This window comes from Anser anser (assembly GCF_964211835.1).
Source record: "Anser anser genome assembly, chromosome: 10".
NCBI classification, from domain to species: domain Eukaryota; kingdom Metazoa; phylum Chordata; class Aves; order Anseriformes; family Anatidae; genus Anser; species Anser anser.
Genome location: NC_139730.1, coordinates 5,710,980 through 5,726,737, shown reverse-complemented (window position 1 = coordinate 5,726,737; position 15,758 = coordinate 5,710,980). Strand labels below are relative to the sequence as shown.

Here is a 15,758-nt window from a genome sequence, read left to right as displayed (position 1 = left end):
GATAATGGATTCTAACGGAAGAAAGGTCACGCAGGCATTGAGATTTGGAACCTTAAGATAATATGATTAATCTAAAAGCTTCTTTCTGAAAGGGGAGGGGATACTCTCATATGTTTAATTGAGGGGAGAGAGTGAGAGAGAGGGAGGGAGAGAGGGATGGAATTAGCAACATGAAAGGAGGAGTGAAGGACCCTACTTTTTGTCAACTGCAATTAATGGACACAGTAAGGAAACATTTTTCATTCATTTTCAAACTGATAAACCAGATTCTTATTTTTTTATCCCTAAAAGTGATGGTGATTCTATTTTTAGATTTTTATTGAAAATCATTAATTGCTAATAAATATGCATATTGATTTTCATGGTAACATACATGACAAATGTAAACCATCTGGTGCACACAGACATATACGTACAAATTCATACACGGAGGGATGGAAATTGCTATATAAATGAGATATTCTAGTATCAGGTGCTTGGCTTTTATGGGTACTGTAAGAAAACTCTACAATAGAGAAATAGGTTGTAATAAGTTTATAGTAGTAGCCAAAATGTTCTGGGGACTGTGGAAAGAGACTCACTGTCCCAAAGAACCTGCAATACTATATTGCTGTGCAGTATTACATAATAAAACCTTTCCTTAGTTATTTATACTGCCTGAGATTATCAGATAAAGGAATTTGAGAACAAAGAAATAGTCCCTTTTTTATTTCTGCTGTTTATTTACTTGGGCATTTGGATAAACAAACGTAAAAAAAAAAAATCATTTCCTTATGGTCTGAACATGTTGTTCCAATACCACTAGAATTTTTAAAAACATTGTTGAAAAATGTCTGTCATATTTCTATTTCATTTTTAAATCATAAAAATATTTCTTTTAAGATTTATAAACAACCACCATACACCAATAAATATGTTACAGGCACAAATCAGAAATGTTATTAACAACCCTTTAAGTATGATGACCCTGGCCACCCTCTGACTAAAAATAATAAAATGCAAATAATTTTAACCGACTCCTGCCTTTGACATCTTTTCGGTGCTCAAGTTCAAATGCCAGCCTTTCCTTGCTGATCGCAGGGACAAGAATTCTTTTCCCAGACAAAAAAAAAAAAAAATTAAAAAAAGGGATGTACACACAACTTTGATCCTACTATACAGTGTTTTATGCAACCAAGTAAAAATCGTAGGTTTATGGAAGAAGATCTCTAGATTTGGGAATGTTGCATTATTTCCTTCTTGCAGAGAACCAGAAGTTGTTTTATTCTGGATGGTTTCTACTGCATAGATTTAGAAATCGTCAGTTGTAGGCTACTCGAGTCTCTGTGGACAAGCCCCAGAACTCAAGCAGCCTAAAATGCACCCAACTGCTTTTAGACCAGATGCGTATCTCCGGCGTTCACTTTTCATGGGATGCCTCTATTATCTGGAGAAAATCATGCTGCCACTACTGCCCCTGTGAGGACATAGGCAGTTAGCATGCATCGCAAGGAGCCTCTCATTTTAATCCTCTCTTTTCATGACCAGTTTTGTCCCTTTCCGCAATATATCCTCTCAGATTCTACAAGAAAAGAAGGGCAGAAGAATTTCCTTTCTCCCTGACCTTGCAGTCTAACTAAGAGCTACTGGCAAGATTATTCCTAGAAACTCAAGAACCAAACCAAGTGTTACTGCTGCCGTGGCTGAAGGGTAATGTAATTAGAACTTGAGCTACGACTGCTTAATACAACCTGTAATAATAATATATGTCTATCATCATTCAGAGCTATTCTAAGACTCGGAGCAGTATTAAAAGCCATAGGAAATAATTAGTAGTGAAGAGGAATCATGAGTTGCAGGGTGCAGTATTCACACAAGAACCAGCTGCAGATGGCTTTAAAAATGACTGTCTCCAACATATGCCATCACTGCAAGATCATCTATGGATAAGTTAATATAAGGAAAGATAAAATCTCAGGAATGGATTAGGCTATATATTAAGCCATATAATTCTGCGGATCACTGAGGTTAGGACATTAAGCTGAAGGTGGAGTGAGAGAGGATGGAGCACTTAAGAGCTGAAAGTGGGTATGCACAAGTCAATTGGCTGCTGCAGTTTTCACACTCATTTGGTGAAAATGCAAATATTTACCAGCTTACATTGCCCTATAAAGTATTTCAGGATATCATACAGAGCAGGAAATAGAGACAGATTCTCCAGACCGTTACAGCAGCGAGAGTGGGTGAAGCTGTTGGGTAGACATAGACCTGCAGCTGCAGAGGGTTTCTATACCTTTTTGGGGGGGGGAGACTGAGCAGGAATAGGTGGGTTAATTACAGCTAGCGATGGACAGACACACAGATCAGTCAGGAATTCAGAGTCCTTATGATATACTTTGCAAGGAGCCATATTAATGCACAGTTAATTGTGCATGAAAAATTTGAGAGCCTCTATGTTGTTCATTACAGTTCTAATTTCCCTCCACAGGAGTGTCATATTTTTGATGGCATTTTAGCCACGTTGTCATTACATCCTTCTCAGAGACTGCATTCAGAGAATAAATGCTGATTATAGAAAAATAAACAAGTAGGCTAATACACATTTAAAAAAATAAAGAATTGCTCTAAGAAGGTGAAAAAAGGGAAACAAGGCATTAAAAATTCATTGCTTTGGACTGGAGGGCACAATCATCTGAAAACTTGACTGGGAAGACCAGACATTTAAAAGCATATGTTGAACCTCAACTTCACAGGCAGTCCCACTGACCTCAGCATAAAGGTAAAAGTTCAGGCCCATTTTGTTTTGTCAAATTTTGGTGGCTTTGAGGAAAGTGGCCTTCACTCATCTCCCAGAGAATAAGACCTTGTGTTTCTAGAGGAGGGTGTTTCAGCAGCTGACTTTGAGCTTCAAGTTCAGACAGCCCCAAAGGTTCAAAAGAAAAATATTAAAATGTCTTTTATTTTGCTTTCCTCCCCAATACAGTTTTTTCAGAATTTGGGACCTGTAGATCTCCACTGGGAGGTTACTTGGTTAAAGAGACACAGAGGGGCCTGTGATGTGACATTCAGAAAAAGGCCTACCTCAGTGGAGCAGCACCAGCAAAACTCCAGGCAGAAGTTTTGCCTGTTGGTAGAAAAGATACAAATACTTCCCATGAGAGGGGTCTGTGATGCTACCCAGAAACACATTAACACCTGATAAACAACTGGGTACTCTGTTATTCCCACCCTCATAGCACAACCAAAACTTTTTACCTCTAACGGCCTAACATGCATACGGCTCCTAAACAGATATCAAAACTAGAAAAGATTTCAAGATGGAAATTACTGGAATAAGTTAATTTATTTTTCACTCAAAAAAAAAAAAAAAAGGAAAAAAATGTCCCTGTTTAGGACAGCTTTTTCCCTTTCTTATTTAAATCTATAGGGTGCTCTATCATCTGGGACCCAGTGGGCAGCACAGACGTCTATGAGCTCCCTGTAAAAGATTTCTTTGCTACCCAATGCAAACCAGAGGTGTACATGGAAATATTGGTCCCCATTTCTTCTCATTCCCACAGATCTGAATCTTTAAAAACTACTATCACAGGACAACTGCCTGGATGCTTTCAATCAATTTAGTGGATAATGTCTTAAGAGAATATTTCCTCGCTCCTCCCTCTTTCAACCACTGGGCTGTGTGTGTTTTTCACCTTCTTTGGAAGTAGTTGTCAGTTCTCTTGAGCCTCTCCAGAGAAAAAAGCTTCTGCCTAATATATGATGTGCTTATTCATCCCAGACGTAGGGCATATCATTCTCAAATGACTGACAAGCGTTCTAAAATGAAGAGAGCTCGAAGTGTGCTCTAATAGTGATGGGAAGCATTTCTAGTCAAACATAAAGCAAATTAATGTGAGCCCCCACTGCACCTTTAATCTGGAAATGTCATAAAGTAATAAGCAGAGTGACCCTGACAATGTCTAAGGTTGGATTTCAATAGATTTACATTTTAAAGGGCAACTACTTATTTTTAAGTAGTTGGGGCCCAAATTCAGAGCCCCTCTTCCACCAGTGCAAATCTGGAGGGACTCCATTGACTTCAGGTACAACAGAGATCAGAGGATGATCTTATTTTATAAGCCTTTACGACAAGAATGCTCATCTCTAAATCAGCCTCCAGCTCCCCCACCTAAAAAAAAAAAAAATCTAATCCCTTCAATTTCTCTCATTAACTTAAGAAGGGGCAGACTCTTGCCTGCATGTCTCATTTCAAAGTAGTTTCATTAGAAGTATATTTAATTAACACACCCTTTTGATTAGCATTCAGAATGAAAAGCTGTTTTGCACAGCTCCCAAACCAGAAGACTCAATAATACAGACAAAAAAGAATAGGCCACAGGTCATACCCCAGTGTAGAATTAGCAGTTTTCTTCCAAAAACAGAATATGAATCCAGACGTGATTTTCCTGTTACTGTAGCAATACTATATTTTCCAGGTAAATAAATAATAAATAAATATACGAAATGCCCAAAGCAATCACATTTGAAGAAATTCTTTAAATTATCTAACCCACACACAAACATATACATGTTGAGAAGCGCAGTCCTCCATCTCTTTTCTCCATCGGTCTTGTTTAGAACCCTTTTTCTACCTCCTAATTAAGATGGAGGAGTCCAAGAAACCCTAACTAGATTCAACATTTTTTTGAGCTAATTAGGAGGCCCAAAGGGGTGAACATTGATGATGAAGAGCAAGTGGCATAAAGTGTCTCAGAGCTCTGCATTATCTGACAACATTTCCTGATGGAGAAAAATGCACTTGGTGGGAGAAAGACTATGTGCACTGGGGCAACCAGCGGCTATCTTCACAGTGTTTATTTATATTTGCATTGTCTTCATGACCTATGCCAGGGTCAGCCTAAAAGAGCTGGTAGAGAAAAGCTGAGGTCCTCTGTTGAAGTCTGCTTCCACCCTGGTGATTCTGCTGCATGTTATTTGGAGCCATCCCTGACTGTAGGACATGACACTGGAGAAAAATTTCTTTAAGCCACACTTGGGCATCCTCTCTGAGTGAATGCATTGTTTTTCTCCTAATGGGAACCCAAAGTGAATTAACGTGAATGCACTTGTGGCTCAGAAAACTAAAGTCTAGGAACAAAACAAGGATCAAAGCAAAATGACCACATTGCCTCACAGTTCCATCTCCTGCAGGAGCAGAACTCTGCTGTAAGAGAGATTCCCATGCTCATGGAATGGAAACTCAGGAAGCATTAAAAAGTTAATACAATTCAACAATTTACACCAAGATTTCATATTAAAGACATCTATTTACTTCTATGCTAAAAAAAAAAAAAGTATTTTTGCATTACTCTACTACTCTACCTGCCATTTTCTCTAAAACACAGAAACTTATCAAGAAAAGACTGAAAGAAAAAGGGAAAACAAGGCATCAAGTAACAGGCATATTGTTGTATTTGTGTGCTTTCATTCAACACAGGATTATATTTCATTTTGAATCATTCCAGAGTTCGGAAAGAAAGAGAGGGAAGGAAGGAGGGAAGGGACATTGGGATAATAGGCTTTTTCCTAGGGGTCTCAAATAACGACAATTTTACAATATTCATGTAGGTGCATAAACCAGGTGTGGTTTTGCTTCTTGAAATTCCAGTCACTAGTCCCACTCTAGCAAGGAGTGGGAAAGGACGTGGAAAGACAAAGGTGTGCAACTCTTCAGCGGTCCAATGGTTAGAGCTGAGAAAAGGAAGACAGACCCCTTGGCTCACCAGCCACAGATAGGCAATGTAGCCCTGAGGCTGTTGCAAAGCACCCAGTGTTCAAAAGCGTCACGATAACTCCTGTTTAAACCAGCGGGATCTGCAGGAACCACACACCTCTGGAGGGATGGGGGGAAGTCAGGCTCTAAAATGTTATGGTTTCCCCCAATGTAAAATGGGGTTAATCATACATCCCTAACCCACAGGGGTGTTGTGAAGATTGATCAGTTAATGTTTGTACAGAGCTTTGGAAATGTAAAGTGCTATATAAATGCTAAGGATTATTATGTTCCACTCTTTCTCTGCAGCTGAACCCTTTGGGGAAAAGGAAGAAAAATCTATTAAAAAGTGCGACTTGCATTTTATATTTCTGTTTCTTTTTCTCTTCCTTGATGCTTTTAGTAACTTGGGTGAAGGGGGTGGGGAAGAGTGGAAACCTTCAAAAAGGATTTGAGGGCTCCAGTTCGGTTTCCTTTGTCAGTCTCCCTCACCAGTAGCCAACCCTATTTTCATTCATACATATTTAAGGTGAGATCTGACCTCTTTTTAAATATATATATACATATATATATATATATACACCTGTGGTTAGTGCCTGTGCTCAAACCAGAGCTTCTAATGCATGATTTGTCCCTAGTCTCTGCTCTAATCTCTATGTTGGTACCAAGGCTGCAGGGCTCATCAACCAGATCTGCTTGGGCTTTGATTTACCCTAGTAGTTAGTTACTGGATGATTACCAGAATGAGTTTCACCTTGTGAGATGTCTAGCTCCAATTTGACTCATAGCTGTGAGCCCAAAGTGTAGGTTCCATGGGTAGAAAATACCATTGGAAGATACTCTTAAATTTTAAGTTGGGGAAAGAGAAAAAGCACATGACAGGAATCTGTCCTGCCAAGCCCAAGAGCATCTACAGAGTCATTGAGCCAAATAATTTCTGTCCTCTCATGCAAGTTAATATCCAAAGAAACCTTGTCCTAAAGCTAAAGCTCCTGTCTGCCATAATAAAACTTTTAAACCATGCAAACACATGGTGGCCGTAGGTATGGATGAATTGTGCGATTACTCTGGGCACACCCTACAAGAGGTATGACTCCTTCCTAAAGATAACGCACCCCAAAGACGCAGCATCTCCCCCACCTTCATATACAGTGAACATTTCTTTGCACACACAGCCTCATACATATGCAAACCACCTCATCCTCTCCCAGCCATTCTGCTACTTTGGATTAGACCTTTAATACACTGAAACCAGTGGAAAGATTCCCGTTGGTCATCAGTGACTGTAACTGCTTCAGATACAAAGCTGATTAAGTTGCTTATGATCATACATGGATTCAATGATAAACACAAGCAGCTGGCACTCTCGGAATTCTCTCACACACAAGCCCAGGGAAACTCACAGCAAGTATATTACACCTCCTGAAAAATAAATAAATAAGTAAATAAATAAAATAAAGCAATACCAGGATAAGAATTTCCAAATCAGAAAATTATCAGAGTGGGGAACTAAACTCCCATGTGGAAAGGGAAGGGGAAAACTACAACATAAATAGTCTCAATAACACACTTGATTCATACTGATGTCACTGCAACAAGGTTTTAATAAAGGAATGGACCTTTCTTTTAAGCAATACCTCCTCTCAACTAAAATCCTCTGCAAGTAAGAGCTTTATTATCTCCAATTTCTTGGCAGTCACCAGAGGAAAGGTCACTTAATAAAGTGCATTTATTCCTCATTGCAGGAAAACAATATGTCATCCCTGTGTTCATTATTTACCAAATTGTCTTCATTTTTTTCTTCACCTGCTGGGCTTTTGGCTATAAAAATAAATAATATTATAAAACTAAGCCAGATATTTTCAGGAAGGATCAGAATTTGTCAAACAAGCTCAGTTCATAGAGAGTGAGAGAGTGAAAGTCAGAGTGATGGTGCTAAATGATTCATCCTCAGGAAAAGATATACAGTTAGAAATGCAGACTGGAAGAGGACTGAGTTTAAGTAAGCTGAGAAAGTCATAAACTGTGAGCGTAAGCAGTGGTAGTAGCTCAAAATGCACGACAGATAAAGACTGAAAAAGTTTTAAAAACGAGAAAAAAAGACTTTTTAAAATCTGAATCATTGCATCATTCTAGGATTTTCTGATCTCGTGATAATGAAACACTTGACCAAAGAAAAATTAAGATCTGAATTTTCTTGTTCAGGACTGGAGTCCAAATTTTCAATTAACCTAACACCTCATTGAAAATAAAAAAGGTAAAAATCTCCAAGATTATTACAGATTGCAGGATCTTTGAAGACTGTACCTAAGAGCACAAATACTCAACAGGTTTTGGGATGTAAGCTCCGCAGGCATTTCTCAAAAAAACTCACACATCACAGATTTGTACATTCAGCACTGCAGTTCTCATCACAGCAGTTTCCTCCCCCAGTCTCTCAGTTTCACCTGTGTATATCCACAGTCTTAAGAAGAATGAAGTAACTCAAGGTAAAGCTAGGATGAGGTTTAAAATATTACATATCGCAACACTATTTTTTTCAGCTAGCATTGAATTTTTATCCTCAGCATTTTTCAAGCAACTCTAGACAGAACTAATAGGATATGCGTCTACCACATCTGCGACTTTTTAATTTGTGTATGTTGCATCCTACTTCCCTTCTCTCCATCTGCTTGTTGTCTTTTTAAGCTACGATGGTGCAGCGAGTCTTACACGTGGACACTATGGGGACAGAGTCTGTCTGCCTGCATCCCTTTCCAAGTCAAAGCCCTGTTCTCCAGAAAAGGGATACGTTCTTCCATCCTTCTCAGTGCCAAACACCATGGCACTAAAATGTAGGGCTAGAGTGAGATTTTGTGATAAGGCGTAATTTAAAATACACCAGCATCCCTGTGATGCAGTAAAAGGCCCTTACCTAGAGGTACCACGTATTTCTGTCTTGATTTTAAACAGTTGGGCTGGCGAAACCCTGCTTTTGTACACAGAATATCTACTGCCAGGCTATGCAGCATGGGTGGAAGTTAGGGGAGCACCCTCAGTGCAAAACCAAGCCTTTAGGGGGTTAATGTGCCATCTTAAATAACTCCTTTGGTTGAAGTTTACTAAATCCAGCCAGCAGATTGTCTGATTGCTAATAGGATTTCCAGTGTAATATCTCCTTGTAAACAAAATACTGCACTTATCTGCTGGACATCTAAGTTGCATGCATGTGTGCGTGTGTGCGCATGCATGGCCCTTCGGATTTCTTCCCTGCATTCATTAAACATCAGAAGTAATCCCCTCATGGTGCAGCCAAAAAATAAAATGTGAAAACTGTTTAAAGCAGCCTATAGGATACAAAGCAAAAAAAGCAGGTCCTTGGAATAAAATGTATTAAACTCTTCAGAAAACATTTAAAGACTTCTCACCTTTTATCCATACTGGGAGCAGTGTTATCTTTCTTTTCCTTCCATCCACCCTTTCCTCTTCTCCCTGCATCCCACAAATACACATAACCTTGTTTTTCTATTTGATCTTGTGCTGTGTGCTCTATGTCCCTATCACATCACAGTGGCCAGTGGCCCTCTGAAGTGTAGCTCATTCTGTCACCCCCAAGCAGGCAGCATTATCAAGCATTTTGTTATCAAAATGGCTCATCATGGTGATCATCACTTCTGACCATCACGGTACTTGCAGGGCGTCCTGTGTTAAGTTATAGTGTGCAGGATTTCTTTAAGCTGCCATGGAAACTAGCACTAATGCTTTATTGTAACATAGAAGGAAGACAGCTGGATTGCTTACTTTTTCCTATTTACTTTTCTTTTATTCCACTAAGCATGTTCATGAGCCTGTTTTCTGTATTTAGTCTCTCTCTGCTTCCAGTAGAGCAAATTACCTGCACAAGTTGATCTGGTCAAGACATATTGTATTATCAGATAATGATCTTTAATATGTCACTGCCATCTTAAGTCTATGTATTTGAAATAGAAACCAGTAATGAGAAAAGCCTCTGTCCCAAGCTTGCTGTAAGACTTACAACATGTAAATCCACAATTATGAAACTAGAAAACTCGTGATATTATCGATATCAGCTAGTGGTACAACCAGACCTGTCACTTGCTTGATCCTCATAGGTAACTTCATGCACTTTTTCCTCTGTCTCTTCCCAAATGCTTCTATCTAAAGGATGAGCCCACAACACAAGCAAGCAGCAGCAGAAGCCCATAGTCATGGTGATATTCTGGAAGGATATAGTCATGGGGATAGTTGTTGCTTTTAATCGAGAAACTTTTCCTCCACATGTGAAGGCTTTGTGTTGACAGCAGCTGTAGCAGAGAGAACGTCACTCCCGTAACTTCCAGCTAAAGCATTTGAGCCTCAAGCACCAATATAAAGCCTCCTGAATTTTGCCCAACACTCGAAGCCATCTAGGATGGAACACCAACAAAAAGCGTTGCTGCTATGAGTTCAGATTTTTTGTTGTTTTGTTTTTAGTCAACAGAAGTTGTCCAGCAAATAGTATTTCAGAAGTTTAAACTCACAGGGATAAAGGCAAAAAGATGCAAGCACAACGAATTCATGTCCAAAAAGAGACACTTCACAGTTTAGCTGGCAACCACATAGACAATGTTGACATCACCTTTTCTTCCTTACAGATAGTAATTTTGAGGGTCTTCTTGTATGTATGAGCAAGTGAACCCAAATTCTAACAGATTAATTGAGACGTAGACTGGATAGTTCAAATCCAAATATCTGGCACATTTTCTGGTTGCCAACTCATAAAGCTTCAGACAGCTATTATACAGAGAGACAATAGTAGTTCCCAATTTTAGCCTAGAAATCCACAAACATTTATTTTTGTTTTAATTAAAAGCAAATAAGATTCCTAAATAGCAAGCCTCATGTATCAAATGGCTAATGTTATCTCATTCTGCAGTTTTAGCCAGCTCTCCCCAGTGGTCTGCCAAATAAATACCATTCTTTGTTTCATCCAGATTGATCTTCAAATCAGTCTGCCCTCCACCCAGCTTCTATCTTCTGAAGACACTAAATGTATCATTCCGGCACATTAGTGTAATTGCCTATAATAGAGATGTGCAGTTAGAGGTAATTTACATGCACATATGCCTAACAGTGCCCTCACATACTCATTGAGCATAAGGGATGGCAGGTAGAACCTTGTGAATGAGTTAGATGAACACTTTCTCATTATTATTTTCTATATATTTCTTAAAAGAGAGAAAAAAAGGAAAAAAAAGAAGGAACAAAAGGACAAAAGTGACGTCAACAGCATATCCATGTGCTTCTGTGAGGTACCTCATTATCACAATCACTCAGTAAGAGGAGAAGCTTTGCAGATAGAACGGCATTATCATAAACATAGCTAGAAGATCCTCAGTGGACAATCCCCCCTAGTACAGACCCTATACTTCACAGAAGTCTAAAATGTAAGAGCAACCTGAAGACTTCAATAATCACAAAATTTAGCATTTTAGGATTCCATGTTATTCCTTGTTATGTTTAGTTAATAATTCCACTTTCTCAATACCCTATACTGCTTTTATATTTTCAACCTGTACATTAATTCCTCTTCCCACTTTGCCATGTAATTTACTTTGGCTTCAGCATACATGATAACATGGTGTTTTTGAGGCAAAACAGAAAGTTACTTAACGAGTTAAAATCCCTGAATCTGATTTTAAACTTGACCAGATTTTACTTTCAATGCCATACAGAGCATCTACTCCATTGAGTCATGAGGCTGAAAATAAACCAAACCTAACATTTAAATTATGATTTTACACAGCTGAGATGTCTCTTTCATACCTCATTGAGTAATTTGCAATGTAAAACTTCTGCCATAGAAGATCCTTATTCAGTGATTTTTATACAGATCTTGCTATTTAGGGAGAAGAAGCAGAAAAAGAAAAAGAAAAAAGAGCCTACCTTAGAGGAGGCGTAAGTCAGACTGTTTCTGCTGAGGACCCAGTCTGGAGTGTCAGATGCTTTTCACGTCCACCTTCTGAAAGTGTAATGTTTTCTTACATGTCCAGCATGATGTTAAAATTTCCCTTGCATTTCATTTTTAAACCAGCAGGACTCTTATGGCTAGATCTCCTCTCCCTCACACCTCAGAATATCACTTAATGCGGAGGCATGGGTGGGGAGGAAATCTTTGCAAAACATCCTTCACAGAATTTCATCCAGCCTGTAATTCTGGCGGATGCTGGTGGGTACTACTGGAGACTTTGCATTGCCTTTTGAGCACCATGCCAGGCAGAGCCCTCCTTACTCACTATTTTCACAAGAAACTTTTTTTTTTTTTTTTATATATTGTCCATGCATATGAGACTCCATGGGAGGCTTCAGACTCAGCGTTGATAACTTTGGTGCCAATACACTTCCATCCTAGGCATATTTCTTCTCCCAGTTCCTACAGGGGACTCTCAAAGGAAACACTTTGGGTGAGAGAGTTGTGGCAGGACTGTAGACCCTGACTTATAATCATAGGGAGACGCAGATTCATATACAGATCTAGTGGACGCATTGCAGAACAATAGATTACATTTTATGGCACAGGTTTCATTTCATAAACTGAAATGCTTGTATAAGTAATCATCGACTTTTAATCTGTAGTAGTGGTATAAAAGGATCGGACAGAGGCAAGCAAATTTACATACACTTAAACAAGAAGCTTCCTCGGGGACTTCCCTCTTCCCTTTGTTCTCCAGCGACAGGTACATTTTCTCTCCCTTTCTCTTGTAACTTCATCTTTATTGATTTTATAATAAACCACATGTTTCAATGATCAGCAATTTTTCAGATACAATGATAATACTTTGCTTTTATAGAATAATATTTTGCACTCCTGGCTTCTTCCATCCAAGTATTTCAAGCACTTTGCAAGCTTCACTTACTTAATGCAGATCAATTACAGGCAGCACCTCTTTTAATAACTCTGCTTTTCCTTCAAGGGAATTGCGTTTGGCAAACTTGAATCATGGCTCAGTGTTAACATAAACACACAAATAATACAATGCAAACACAAATGACTTCCCCGTTTACAAAAGACAGCATGGCACATGGTATTAACCACTAATCCCAGCTTCTTTAGATTACTTTTCGTTTGGATTCCCCAGAAATGAAAATGTGCTCTGATTTTCCTTCCGTTATTTGTTGGGCTGGAGGAGTTGTCACTAGGAAGCCTGACACTATGCTCACCTCTTCCCATGTCAGCTGCCATTGAGGCCCTGGCAAACTAGGTGGCTGAAGCAGGATACCTCAGTCTCTTCTTCCCCATGCTTGGGGTTTCTGGATAAGGGAGAACCACCACTGTTCTGCACATTATAAAACTTTTAGCAAGAGGCTAATGAAATGCAAAGCTTTCTATAAGACCAGCACTAGCCTTCCTATCAAATCATCTGAAATATTTATTTGCCCTCTTGAATAATTGATAGGGGCATCAGCTCTCCCGGTCAATTGATTTATTAAGGGACTGTTTGGAATTAAACAGCTTAAAGATATTAGATTTAGCAGCGACCTTGCTTGTTAGCATATTCATTTACCTACGGGAGCTCCCATTAGATATTGTTAATACATGACGTTCCCAGTCACGGCCTGGATCTCCTCAAATTGCATTAACACTGGGCTGTTTAGCCACAGAATAACAGGTTTGATTGAGTGCTTGGGCTTGGTGTAATTAGATTTTCCTAGAAAAGGGGGGACTATTTTAATGCTGTGTGCGTTAAACTAGATATGTCATCAGCATTACTGTAATTGGCAAACAGGAGCTTTGGAGACCTAGCTGTGTGCGAATGTTTGTGTTTATGACTTGTCCTGCCATTGTCATAGATGGCATATAATAGCCCTGTTCACTTACATATGCATGACGCTGATAGAAAGTAGCTGGCCTCTTTAATAAGCATCTCTTTTGAAATTAGGGGAATATTCTATACTGAATAATGGGATCAATTTATTGTTAGTTAAAACTGCCAATTATTTCTCTCACTGAAAAGGTCATGAGACTGGTTAATCAATGATGAAAATGTAGTGTGTTTGTGCGGATGCTCGTTCTATAGATCTGTTAGATATATAGTAAGACGACTGCTCTGCAAGGCGTGGTGGATCTTTCACTTGCCAACTCTGTGAAAACTTGGAGAACACCTTTACAGCCTGCTCACTGCAGTTTTACACCACTTCCACCAGGGCACATCTCCACTCATTTCAATTATTCCAGCATGAAATAGAGCAACATAGCAGTGAATCAGGCACTTCATTTTGAATTACATGCACCTTGCTATAATTAAAGGTGCATGCAGGTAATCAAATGCTTGCTACCCATGTCTAACTGCAGGCTTCCTTGGGGTCAAATTATATTCCTTCAAATGCACATGCATGAAATTGCCGTTGGCTTCAAAGGGCTCTGTATGCCAAAGCTCTGTAATAAATGCACCTGCAATTCTGTGATGTGTTCTGGACACTGTGTTAGTGGGGGCACATGGAAGCACTGGACAGAGTTCAGGGAAGAGCAACAAAGAGATCATAGGGCACAGGGCAATTGATATAGAACTGGGGGCATTTGCTCTGACTTAAAAAGGCAAAAACAGAAGCATGGTTAGAAGATGTACTCATCTGGTCTGCAAAGTTCAGAGAGTACTCAGCATGGTCAATGGAAGCATTGTTTCCATTACCAGTTTGATTATAAAGATTTAGGATGGCTCATGAAAACACAGTTGTTCACAGTCAATTCAGGCAGCTAACAACGAGCCTGTGTTTCAACAAGTTTGGAAACTACTGATGCAGTTACTAAGAACAGCAAACGTACGTATTTATGTGAACACATATGTATATGAGAATGGTTTGTTAGGTAGAACTTAAAATTGAAGTTACTACAGGAGAGAATAAAGTTTTAAGTAATAAACATTCTGTGGTCAGGAGCCTGGACATAAGCTTGTCCCCTCAATACAGGAATTTGTCACTAAACAAACAGCAAAAGGAAAAGAAAATTCTTTTGCCCTCCTCTCCCACAAACAGTAGTAGGAAAAGTCCTAAAGGACATACCCAATGTCACCAAGAAGATGAATCCACTGAAAAAAAGTCTGCAGTATCGTTATCAAGTTTTCCATATTTTTTTTTTCTTTAATGAACAGATTTGTTCTGCCAGTTCCTCAACAAGTGAGGAATCCAGCCTTCCCTTACCCTTTTATTTTTTTCCCTTCCATTGGGACAGAAGTACTGGAAATGTTGTGGGGGATTTTTTTTTTTTAAAAGCCAGATTATTTCACGTGCCAAAGTACCATTCTTGGGAAAAAAAAAAAAGATTTCCAAGAAGGGTTCTGTGTTCAGCCAAAGCAGTAAACAAAAAACAAAACAAAAGAACAACAAAAGTCATTTATTCCTGAATAAAAGGAATTTAAGTTAGAGGAAAAGACTTGAAGCAATAAACTGGCAGGTGACTGGCAGAGACAGCTGCCTGAATATTTGAAACTGGCCTGAGTTTTATAAAGTGTATTTATTTTATTTGTGCTCAAACATGCACTTATTAGTAACATGATCCTGCTGCTAAACGCCAGGTCAGGACAAGGGTGTTTTAGAGCCAGGGCTTCAGAGCTGAACTCCACACGTGGTTGCTCTCCTTTCTGTCCCATGCTGGCAAACCAAGACTGGGGAAAGATGCCTCTCAGTTACACAAACAAAATGATGAAACCGCATGGATTTTCTCGACAAGACAGGCACGAAACTGAAATAGAATGACCCACCTCCAGATTTCTACTCGGGCCCAGAGATGCCATTATGCTCATTTACATTTGCAGGACTTGTGCAAACTTTTTTTCTTGTGACGCTGCACTTTCTGGCTCCAACTGACCCTGAAGCTTCTCAGCCCACATATTCCCTTTAATAGGCAAGTTTCATGGCTTACAGGCACACTGGCCGTCAGCGTACAGCTAACATTCATCAGAGGTTGTGATGCAAATTTCTAGCTGAAACAAGATGTAACTTTTTTTTTAAACGCATTTCTGGCAAATATTTAGAGTACAAACTTCTGGAT

At 39.2% G+C, this 15,758-nt stretch overlaps 1 long non-coding RNA gene across 3 annotated transcripts in view; it reads right to left on the bottom strand.

The window, feature by feature from the left end:
* The window catches only part of LOC310905070, a 71,276-nt gene that overhangs the window by 48,930 nt on the left and 6,588 nt on the right, over window positions 1-15,758 (bottom strand). The gene's annotated exons all lie outside the window — the stretch shown is intronic.